Source organism: Apis cerana, linkage group LG11 (genome assembly GCF_029169275.1).
Source record: "Apis cerana isolate GH-2021 linkage group LG11, AcerK_1.0, whole genome shotgun sequence".
Taxonomy (NCBI): domain Eukaryota; kingdom Metazoa; phylum Arthropoda; class Insecta; order Hymenoptera; family Apidae; genus Apis; species Apis cerana.
The window spans coordinates 14,771,476-14,784,440 of NC_083862.1; the positions used below are offsets into that span (position 1 = coordinate 14,771,476).

The 12,965-nt window shown below is 28.8% G+C and overlaps 1 protein-coding gene and 1 long non-coding RNA gene across 13 annotated transcripts in view; both read left to right on the forward strand.

The window, feature by feature from the left end:
• LOC107995776 (potassium voltage-gated channel protein eag) overlaps positions 1–12,965 on the forward strand; it is a 71,805-nt gene that overhangs the window by 24,300 nt on the left and 34,540 nt on the right. The window lies entirely within an intron of this gene.
• LOC133667012 (uncharacterized) lies at positions 528–3,949 on the forward strand. Its single transcript, XR_009832072.1, has 2 exons — positions 528–2,825; positions 3,321–3,949. It is a non-coding gene; the product is annotated as an uncharacterized LOC133667012 (long non-coding RNA).

Sequence of the window (12,965 nt, forward strand, 5' to 3'; positions counted from 1 at the left end):
AGACGATTAGATCAATGTATCGATATTAATTTTATCTTATAAAAATCCCTAATGGATGAAATTAATGATAATGATAATTTTTCATTTGAAACTTATCGATTCTCTCTTTTGTTGCAATTCATCATTGAAAATGCACTTAAAAGCGATATAAATTTCTAGTCTTTATTATTACATCAAATATTATTATATATGTATTATTATGTTAATCTTATTATATTATACATATTTCTGTTATGATTTTCCATGATACATGTATTGATATATGTTAAGTGGACTTATAATTATCTCAAAAAAATTAAATGATTTAATATATCAAATTGGTTAATGAAATTCAATTTTCCTTTACATTATAGAAAGTAACATAAATTTATAAATAATTGTATTAATCTTGTTCAATATTTTAATAATATCCACTTAATATTAAATAATATAATTATTATAAAATATTATTATAAAATAATAATGTGTATGTTATTAAATATTATATAACATAATATAAATGTTGTCAAGGAATTAAGATTATTGGGACTATTTGTATCTCAAAATAACTAAATGATTTTATTTATCAAATTGGTAAAAGAAATTCAATTTTCCTTTACAATGTAGAAAGTATATTAATTTCCAAATAATTAAACTTTAATAGTATAAAATTATTATTAATACTTTAAAAATTATAGGTAGTATTATAGACAGTAGATAACGTTTCTTTGACATTATAAAAAAAAATTAAAAAAAAAAAATTTCGCTATTTTATTTTTGATCCTTAAAAGAGATGGCTTAACAAAAAACAGGGGTTGAAAAGGAAGAGGGGGTGGAAAATGATTGCTTGTGGTTGGGGTGCGGACGCGATCATCCCTCGGCTTGACACGAATTTTCCCCAAAGCCGCTATTTCTGGCCCCAGGGAATCGTGACGAGGATGAAAGAAGAAAGAAGAACGGAAGTGGATGTTTGCCGTCTGTTCGCCTCTGTCACTTGATCACCTAAACGCGAGTTCCATTTGTCTCGTTCGATTTTTTATCCGATACTTAGAGAAACGATGATTTCATAGCTTCTTGTCGAGGTTTATTTGTAGATGCAGCAAACGTCGAATAAGAATGTTGAAGATAAAACATTTTGAATTGGTTTCCCTATAATAATAAGGATAAAATAGTAAAAATAGAAAAAAAAATATATGTATACAATTACAAGCAAGTGGATTTTCATATCGTTTAAGCTTATCATTGCAAATAACTTAATAATAGTGTTTTGCGTTAGTCGTTTCTTGTAATCTCTCTTCGTTTAAACCCAAAAGTGTTCAAATTTAGCGCCACCTAAAATCCTTAGATATTTTAAGATTTCGTGCAGAAAATCGCGATAATATAATCACGATTATTTCAGTAGTTACACGCCACTTTTTTGCCTATTTTGAGCAGTAAGAAGTAAGAATTTCAATTTTCTAATCAATATCAATTTTCAAATCGAATGTTGGTCTAGAAGTGAGTGAACATTCGTCTCTCGTTATTATTATTCTTTATCAATTTTAGCTTTGTAATATTTATTATTAAATATTACATATATCTTCTGATTAACCTATCACGAAAAATAGTTAAATAGTTAAAATTCTTTATCTATATTGAATTATAATTTCAATCAATAACATCGAATTAATTGTTTTAGATTAGGTTAGGTTAGGTTAGATTAAGTTGCATTATATTTGAATTAGTTAATCTTTATCCGCTCTAAAATTTTTGCAAAGGAAAAATCATCTCAGAAATATTCAATTAAGTTTTATTAATTAACTTCTGAAACACGTTTATTCAGATATACATTTACACACACACACACAAAATCGTTATACATGTTGGTGGGCGATTGGTCTTTGAGCACGGTGATTTCTTTGAGCGCGATAAGGTTACCAGGACAGAATGAACCGAGATCGAAACAATACAGAAAAATCGGTCTGTTAACAGAGAAATCGTGTGCACTAATTGTCGCCACGCGTTCACGTTTCCTAATTAATTTCTTCACAATTGTTTTTCACAACCTTCTTGTCGCTTGTTCCTTTCTCGAAGCAATGACTGAGACGCAAAGAAAGAGAGAGACAGAGAATAAAAAGTGAGTGATTTAGAAGAAAAAGAAAAAAAAAAAAATAAAAATAAAAAGAAAACGGAAAGTCGTGACACGGATTTCTTTCTTTATTTCGTGATTGAATGAAATCTGAAAATCGACCTGAAGAAAAACTTCTGCGCATTCTTCCGCGCACACTCTATCGGTGACTAATTAAATTTCGTCACGACCCACTCTCCTCCATCTTTTGCTTTCGTTTCGTTTCTGCTTTCTTCGGTAGCTTTATGGATAAATCTTTCGATTATTTTTTAATGTTCTTTTTTTATTCGTTGTGTTTCCAAAAAATATTTGATTAATGAAAAAAGTTATCTTTAAATTTTGTTAAGTTAAGGTTAAAATTAACCTTCAAGTATGTGTAAATATCTTCATTGTTGAAAAGGTTATAATAAGAATTTTTTATTGATATTATATCATATTGCATATGATATTGCATATATTGTTGGATTAAACTTTATTACTTTTTATTATATTAACTATTTAGAGATGAGTCTCTCGATTTTGATTCTCAACATATTGAAAATATTTTCTATATAAAATGAGATTATAAATTGAGAATATTATATAAAATATTGTTAGTATATGAAAGATAAAAAAGAATATTGTTTTATAAAAATATACATAATATAATAATATAATAATAAATAATATTATTTAAAATAAAATTTGTAATATAACAAATTTGTATTTGTGAAAAATGTATGGATGTTTCAAAAATCAGGTAACAAACTTTAATTATAATTACTAGAAATTAATTTAATTTTATTTAATTGTAACTTTGATTGCTGTAATAATAATGTTTGTCTGTAAAAGATAATTCATATTAGTTTGATATATATGGAATAAAATAATATACAGAGTGTTGATATTCCATCAATAAAAATATAAATTTTTCAAAAAGATAACTTGAAAGAAAAATTTATTATTTATAATTTACTTTCATTCTATTGAATATGATCGTCATCTTAAAATAATTAATTGTTCAAATATTTTCAAAATATAATACTTGAATATTTAACTGTTATATGACTATATATTTTTCATAAACACAAATTTTTTACATCATATTATATTTTCATAAAACAATTCACATTAAATTTATTTATCTTGTTAAATCAATATCTTATAATCTTTACAAAAATATAAAACTGCATGAAGATCAGAATTTTACATCTATATAAACAAGTAAATTAAAAACTTTTCATTTTTTTTTTAGTATCTCCTTCTTCGAAAAAATAAAAAAAAATACCTATCAAAATATTGATCTAATTCCGGGAAATTAAAGCAAACATTTGGAAATGGAATAGGCAATCGGCGAAAAACGGAACCGATAATCGAGACAGTGGTGTGACGCCTCATTTCCCAGTGAAATTTAATAGAGTTTCTTCGTGCATTGTGCGTTTGCCGGGTGCGATCATTGAAAATTGCCGATATTCCACGACGAGGGTGGAATACGGAACGATCCAGTTGAATGACAACGAGATAACCGAATCAACGACGGTATCTCCGTTATTAGGAGGCCGACGATTCTCTCGAATAATGGCCCTGCCTCTGCTACGTGCCTGTACATACTCGATGCGTTTTCGTGGAAAATGCGAACGTCATATGAATCGATCAGAATTTTTTTTACAATTTCAAATTTTTCATCGAATTTTAAATTTTCTTTTCGAATTTTTCATTAATATTTCATTACTTTGTTAAAAAGAAATATTAAGATATATATTTTTATTGACAGAAATTCCTCAGTAAATATATTTAGATATATATACATTTTTTTAAATTAAAGTTTTTCCATGTAAAAGAATCTTTTAATACTAAAAATAAAAAACTCGAAGTAATATTTTATTTTACTGCTTTGAAAGTGTAAGTATTTGATGTCTTATAGTGGTCCTGATGAGATTAAATTGGAATTAAAAATAACAAAATATAACAGCCTATACATTAATGATTTTTCGAATATGCTTGTATGAAGAGCAAGTAAATGTAAAGAAATTTGGGATTGATAAATTTTTTCATTTCTATCAGTAAATGTATGAATTTTAAAAATGACAAAAGAAAAACAAAAAAAAAGGTACCAATTTAATTCTTCCATCGAAATCTTGTTGGAAAATCGAAATGTATAGGTTAGGTTTGGTTGTATTCCCGAGAGAGGAAAGAAGTGGCGAAGTGGAACCAGAAAGCGCCGGAAATGTTATCGAAATGAATGTCGGAGACGCAGTTGTCGTTTCTCTTTTCTTCTCTGGTATATTTGTTCGATTGATAACGAAAAGTATAGCGTTTTTTTCAGTATTCTTTTATCGTATTTATTTCTGTTCGATAATTGATTTCGTATGAATATTTTTTTCTTTTATTTTCGATAAATAAAAATTTCAAAATATTGTCAAAAGAGTGGAATTTTTGATAAAGACAAAAAACAGACAATTTGCTTCGTCCGAATTGAAAGTCGAATTAATCATTTCCCATTAAAATTTATCATACTTCATCTTTCAAAAATTTCTAAAGTTTTCAGAATGAAAATGAAATATCTATATATTTTCATCCTAACAATATAATAAAGATTTCTATATTATTCTATTTCTTTCTTATTTATCATTTTTATAGATACGATCATTTATATCAAATTGATTAAAAATCGCAAAAGACGATCCTACACTTAACCTAAAAATGTTGATTTTAAAGAAAATTTATACATATACGAAATATAGAGGAGCAATTTTTTCCACGAAAAATCTTTTTAAGAATACGAAAAATAAATTATCAAAATATTCTTTTCATCCAAAAGATCATTTTTCATTCATAAGATCGATTACATCACATGCATGCTATCAATCAAACAAGAGAAATAAGAGATTTATTCAAACGCTTTCGACGTTTATTATTCCATCACGTTCACACTTCGTTATGTTTCTATTGAATAAATAAGCTAAATAAAAATATATCCATGGGTGGTACGAGGGTAGAACTAGAGACCAGCCTTGGGCCAGGTTCCTGAACGAAACGAGTCGGCACGAGGACACGCGATATCCGGGGCCAATCGTGCCGGTAATCGTTGCAGTTTCGCTTTTCGTTCGCGGAATATTTCGCAATAGTGCGTGCTTTGACCGATAAAATCCTTTTTCTTAAGCAGTCTTAAATAATAATAATAATAATAATAATAAAAAATGTTTTTTTTTCATCATGTTGCGTGTCGTTTAATAAATAGTCGGTACCAATCTTTGCAAATTCGCGGCACCTTTGGAAATTCGTTTGGCTTTCGTGACAATCTTAACAACTACAGATCAAACTACAGATCGAATCTCGAAATTATATTTTTTTTTTCTTTTTTGCTCTTCGATCGAAAAAATATGCATAAAATATATAAGTAGAACGAAATAGTATTCGTTTCAAAAAAAGCGAGAGTTAAAATCGAAAAAGCAAGAAAAGATTATTTAAATTGAAAATTAATCGAGAAATTAAATTAGAAAGAACACGAGAAAATGCGAGAAGTTTTAAAAAGTTGTTATCGACGGAGGTAGAGATGCTCGATATAGTATCGAATCGAGAATGGCAGTTGAACCTGTCATCACTGTTTCACTAGTGAGGATTCTTGGATTAAAGAGAAACAAAGCGAGGATTTTTTTGTTGTCTGATTGATATGGATATATATGTGAAACATCGTTCGACTCAGAAATTACGCGATACGATTTTTCTTCTTATTCAGAAATTTGAATTACGAAGGAACACAGGTGAAAGAGGTTATGTAACTTGCTGTGGTTGTGTTAGCTGCATCGTCTGGCAAAACTAGCCTTTGTCCATCAAGATTATCCAACAAACGATCGAGATAGCCACGGAACTCGTTTCAACTACTTACACGAAGGCAAAGGTCAGATTGTCAATTAATTGTGATAATCCGTAGAAAAGTGATACCAAAGAAAAATCAAAATATATAAATGTTAAATGTCGATAAAATAGTTATCGAATTTTCTAACTCTAAATAATTAATTTATTATCACAAATAGATTTGTCTTTTGTCGATTAATTTATTATTAGATATCTAATAATCTATCTGCGTTCGAAGCAGTTAATCCTTGTCGATCGTTAATTATTGCAAAGATATCTTCTGGGAGCTATAAATGTGTCAATTACTTTGATCGGTCTTACTATAATTCCGGTGTAAATTAAACCGAAACTAAGAGGAAATATCGTTATCAGAGCAAAAAGAGAAACGTAAATTATATAGATATTATTAATTAAAAATAATTCGATAAAAATTTAATTTTGAATTATTTCTCTTGTATCTTGTATCTTGAACAAGCACAAAATTAATAGAAGTGAATTTATCTACTCTTTGCGATTAATCGAACTCTATAATCGCAAATAGTATTTTTCGATTCTCTACAATTTGAGAGTTATATGACTTGTAAACGTTTCTTGTCGAAGTTAAGCTTGTTTAAATGCGAGTATGATGATCTGCTAGCAATGCGTGCAATTGCATAGAGTGCACCTTGACCCAGCAAACCTGGCTTTGATCACGGTTAGAATTTGCGTGCGAATCAAGATTAAGTATCCAACTAGCCCAGCTAACCTTTAGTGCGTGTAATATGCCGTGTCTCTTTACCTAGTACACTGATCGTTTAAGAAAACATTTCTTAACGTTTCAACTACAAATAATATTTATAAATGTTCAATAAAAGATATAGAATGTTTATTTAGTAAATTTCATTTCTGAGGATTTAATATTAAAAGGTTAAAATAAATAATATAAGTTTCAAAACCTTATTAATAAAGTTTCAAACCTTAAAAGAATATTTAGGTTAAGTTAGACGCGTGTAAAAGTTAATTTACACCGTATTTCTCACTTATTAATTTTCTTTTATTTTTTTTAGGAGAATAAGATGATGATAACAAAAAACGATTAAAACTATATAAAGTTTCAAAAAATATTCAGGTATGTGTAAAATTAATTTACATCCTGTTATTCTATTTTTTTCTTTCATTTTTGTAGAGAGTAAAAACGATCGTATTTCTCTCTAGCTTGTTATTACCGAGTATATTTTAATTTCTACTTGTTCTCTATATAAAGTCAGTTATTAATTCTTCTGAGGCTCGTTATATACATTGAAAAACAAATATTTCCTTGCAGATTAATAAACGAGAAACAAGGTCGATAAGATTGGACATCGGTTTACGATCGTGCACCTACCGTGCATCCATGTCTTTCCAACAGGCTGATTTATGCGTTGGTTAAACCTCTTTCGAGGATCATACTGAGGGCTTCTGATGACTGAAACTCGGTTTACGCTCGCTTCGATCAACTTCGATCAAGTCTATATAATTCATATCTGCATCTTCGTTTTAACAAGGGAAATTGGGTAAACAGAATTGGCTGCTTTGAATCTTCTTGTTTACATCTAGAATTCTTTATTCGAATATTCTTTCTTTGTTGATGTTTAATCAATTGACCATTATTCTACGAACAATGATCAAAGGAAGACATTTCGTCTTTTATTCGAAAATTTCGTCGAAAATTTAAATTTGCAAAATTTTAAAAATATCTATCGTTTTATTAATAGATAGTGATCATTTCACAAATGGTGATCAAAATGCTGCCATTCTTTTTCGAAAATTAAATTTCTTTGAAAATTTTTCATCGCTGCAAAATTTAAAAACTTTCTATTTTTATAGATAGATCAATGGAATGCGATTACTTCATGAATGACAATCAAAGGAAGGCGTTTCATTTCTTTTTTCTTTAAATTTAAAAATTTCTGGTTGTAAAGTTTTGAAAAGTTAAAAAATTATCTATTTTATATTCGAACCAATAAAATATAGTAATTCCACCAGAAAAAAAACCCAAGAGGCTTTTCGCGATTCCTCATGCTAACAGTTACGTAGACCACGTAGAGGAGAGTCCGGCACCTTGAAAACGAGCATTGACTATGCCCACGGAAGAAGGTCGGCCGGTTTTAGTTCGCGTTATATTTATCGCCGCTTGTAATCGATAGTTCGTCTCTCAGGTAAACAGTGTAGGAGCAATCGTTATTTCGGGGAGAAGAGTATGTCGCCGCATTGGCCCCGTACTTGAACCACTTTCCGCACAATTTTAAACGCGATTAAGACCCGCTTCGCGTCATCGGTACAAACAACGATTCCTTCAAGATTTACATTATTCATTTATTGATTTGATTATAATTGCAAAAATTCATCGATCACGATCGTTTATTATAATTATTTCTGTAATCTTTTTAATTTTGAAACGACATTTGAAAATTATTTGTTACAAAAATTTGTTAAATAATAAAATATATTTTAAAGTAAAAAGAAAGAAATATTGAAAAGAGGTTAGGTTAGATTGTCAATAAACATTTATTATACAAGAAATTTTCACACTTTATTGTAAAAAATTTTTTATTTTATTTATTACAAATGTAATCCAAATCATTGAACAATATATATTGAATATATTTAATAAAATTTTATTATATCATATCGCTATATTATATTATCGCTGGATTGCTAGATTACATTTATGGAAAATTCAAAAGATACAAACGAGAAAATTGAAGGAACGAATAAACGTTTAATCAAATTAAAGTAAAAGGATTAGAAAATTTTGTTGATAGAGGTTTCACTTTACCTGGTTTCAAGATTGGAATCCCTCGTTGATCGAAAGGCTTGCTCCACGATCTCGCGAATATCGGCGCGTGCACACGCACGCACGATTCTATGTTTAATGGACTTTTCTACTTAGAGGCCAATCAAGTGCTACCAACCGTCCCGAACATCTTTTCTCTTTCGCGCGCAATCTCTCTAGCCCAGAGTTGGCTAGTTGAAAAAGTAACTAGTTAAAAATTTCGAATAAGTTAGTTTAAGTAATTAGTCATTAAATAAAATACTCATAAAGTGATATACGAATAACGTTTATTCGTATTATAATTGATTCCCTTTTCGCCTAATTCGCATGTTTCGCATTGTAATTTGCGGTTATTCGATACTTTGAGTAATAAATTATTAACTTTATTCTTAACCTCAATTGTTAAAATTTTTTCTATCTTTGTTCTCGCCTATACTTTACTTCATAGTTTTGTAAATCGAGGAGAAGGACAACGAATTTAACGTAGGATGCGAATATAAAGTGATAGTACTTTTTTTTCACAAGTGATTAAATAATTTTATTCTGCAATGCTATGTCTAGGAATATATTTCACAATTTGAAATTCTCGACAGTTATTTTTGAGAATATTTTTCGCAAGCTGTACACCATGTTGGAAGATAATAAAGTTTTCACATCTAAAAATAAAAGTGCGTTTGAGAAAAAAACTCTCGAAAATCGCTTTTGAGAATATTTTTGGCAATTTTCACGAGAAATAATTTTGAATAATAATCAAAGAGTTTTATTATCGAATGTTTTATTTTGCATCTTTACGTTTGAGAATTGCTTTCGAGATTTTTTACTACGTTGAAAGTAAGCGATATTAACTTTCTTGAATGCAATATCTAAATATATATTTCAAAAACTCTCGAGAGTCTTTAAAGTATTTTTGACAAGTGAAAGTTACGTTGAAAGCTATTTTCACTTTCAATTTCACTGTTTACTTGTGAAAAATAATTTTTAAGAATTTCCCAAAATCTTCATTATCAAGCGTATTTTCTATCGAGTTATAAGAAAATTTTTGAAAATTAATCAGTTCAACTAGTAACTTTTATTCCGAATGCAAAATCCATTAGGTAAAAAATATTCTCGACGATATTTTACTTTTAAATACAACATTTCAAATTGCTCCAATATAAATAAAGTTGAATAAAGTCTACAACTGGTAAATTCTAATACCCCATGATTTACAATCGACAGTTTGTATCCTGTCTTGCATCCAGTCATTTGGAAACATTACCTAGAGTTTCGAAACGAAATAAGCCGAAAAATATTAATTTCCCTCGAGCGGCAAAGTTGAAACCCTAACGAACACCCTTAATTACCAATTACCAAGTTGGTTCACTAGTAAAATTTATTCCCCACCTCTCGCCCTTGTTCGACGCTAAATTTTCCTTTGCTGGCAAAAATTGTGAAAAATTTGTTCACATCTTCGTGAAAATTTACCAATAGGCTATTTTAATTGCAATTAAAATTTACATTCCAAAGATTTCCCCGTAAATGCATAAATATTTATCGTTGAAAGTGACGTTTTTAATAAACCTATGATACGTTCCATCGATCGATGTATAATTTTAAGTGAAAACTTTAATATTCTAGAATCTCTTTGCAAAGTAATAATTTACGAGGGTAATTTATTCTGTGGATAAATTACGACATGATGTACAATATAAAATATTTCATGATAAATATCGTAAAATAATGTACAATGTGGAATACGTATTGTGCACGAATATCGTGATACCATTTTTAAACATCCTTTAAAGTGCTCTTAATGTCCCAACAATATCTATGTGGAAAATGTATCAAATAGGATAATGTTATCGCATTTTATCATTTCGTTCAATTTTTTCCTTTTTTTTTATCGAGAACTCAAAAAGAGCCAGATCATTATTGGAATCATCGTTGGAAAACAAAAAATTCGTTTCACCTTATATATTCGCATTAATTCTTACATTTCTTCCCTTTTAATTCGAACGAGTAAACGTAAGGTAGTTTCAATTTTATTGAAAAATTATTCGAAACTATCGAGGGAACGCAGAAGGATCGCATTAGCGACAAAGGAAGAATGTGGCGCGATAGAGGGGGAGAAAATTCAGCTGGTTACGTTACTGTGCGGGAAGGCTGATGAAAGGTTGACCCTTTCCACTGGCGCGCGGTTGATTCGCGAGCTATTCTACTGATCCCTCGTTTAACTCGAAGGATACATTTAAGTATAAAAGTTCGTGGAATCGCTCTTGACAAATATTCTTCGATATTCGATACTATGTTAATTCTTATTTGATAATAATTTGATAAATGATAAATTTTTTTAAAATTGATTATAATTTTTCGATGTTGAATAATATATCGAGATTATCTCATAATTTTTATTTTGAATGAATTTTTGAAGAAATTTTGACGAATCTTGTTTGAGATTCTTGATTGTAATTTTTTTTTTTATTAATATTGAATACTTCTTATTTGGGATGGAAGATTTTTTCGAAAAATTTCAAGGATTCCACTTCAGACTATAATTTTTCCACGATTGGCATAGTTGTTCTAAATTTAACAATCTTGATAATTATTTCTCCCCAATGAATATTGGATTTTCACTCCTCTTCCAAATTATTTCTCTATTAACGAATATCTCGTTAAGTGTAATTATTCCTGAGTTACTTCGAAAGTACTAAATTTTTAGAGAATCCTATTCAACACTCTCATTTCTCACACAATTATTTCTCCATAACTGTGTTTATAGTAAACTCTTTAACCTGAGAAATCGAATAAATTTCTTAAATAAAAAAAAAAAAATAAAATTCAACAACAGGGTACTTCAAAAATTGTGTAATTATTACTATTTAATTCTTCTTGCTGGAAAAATCCTTTTCGAACTGATCCAAGGACATGACCAATGTATTATATTTTTCCTTTATGAAACATGTTGTAATCTTCTTGCACGAGGAAATTCCCTCGAAGAAGCGGATAAATCTTGGCGGAGTCGCCCTATCGGGGAATAACAGAACGAAGAGGTGGAAACACGGCGATCGATGATGGTGAAACATAGCCCGCGAGACAAGGATTTTCCACCACCAACAGATGTGTTATCGAGCAGAGTTTTCAAGGGAAATTACGCAAGCAGTGAAATTCCTTTCGCCTTTCGAATGAGACAACATGATGAAACAAATTTTCTTTTTCTTTAAATAAACCTCTGTTTTTCGATTGTCTGTTTCCTTGTGTTTTTCCAATCCAATTAATATAATTGCTTTTTTGAAAAAATTTGACTCCATTGAAATTTACTTAAGAAAAATTGGGTGGAATTGCTTTTTACAAAAATATAAAAAATTTATTTCTATTGAAATTGTGTGGAATTGCATTTACAAAAATGTCAAGATTAGATTCAATAGAAAATTCCATTTAAGAAAAATAGTGTGGAATTGCCTTTATAAAAATGTCAAGATTAGATTCAATAGAAAATTCCATTTAAGAAAAATTGTATGGAATTGCTTTTTAGAAAAATATAAAAATTCGATTCCATTGAAATTGTGTGGAATTGCTTTTAAAAAATATCAAAATTAGATTCAATAGAAAATTCCATTTAAGAAAAATAGTGTGGAATTGCTTTTGCGAAAATGTAAAAATTCGATTCCATTGAAACTGTGTGGAATTGCCTTTACAAAAATGTCAAGATTCGATCCAATATGAAATTCCACTTAAGAAAAATTTTATGGAATTACTTTCGCAAAAATGTCAAATTTTTATTCATTTAAGAATAATCGTGAGGAATTGCTTTTACACAAATGTAAAAATTCGATTCCGTTGAAATTCCATTAAAAAGAATTGCGTGGAATTGCCTTTGCAAAAATGCAAAATTAAAACGATTAAGGAGAATTGCTTTTAGTAAAAGTATTAAATTTTAATTCATTTAAGAAGAATTGGGATTGATTTTGCTGCAAAAGTTACATTCCATTGAAAAATTATTCACTTGACAATTTTCGCTTTTTCGAAAAAATTATAAAAAAAAAATACCATTATATAAAAATTATATATAAAATATAAAATTTGTATATATAAAATTATATAAAAATAAAATTCCATTATAATTCACTTAAAAAGGAATTGTTTACAGAATTGCCTTCGTAAAAATCTGAAAATTTCATTACGCAAAATCCGCTTACAAAATCTTCTTTCGATCGACTAACTTTCCGCACGCGCAACGAACAACGCAACCAACCGATAAACCGCTACCTT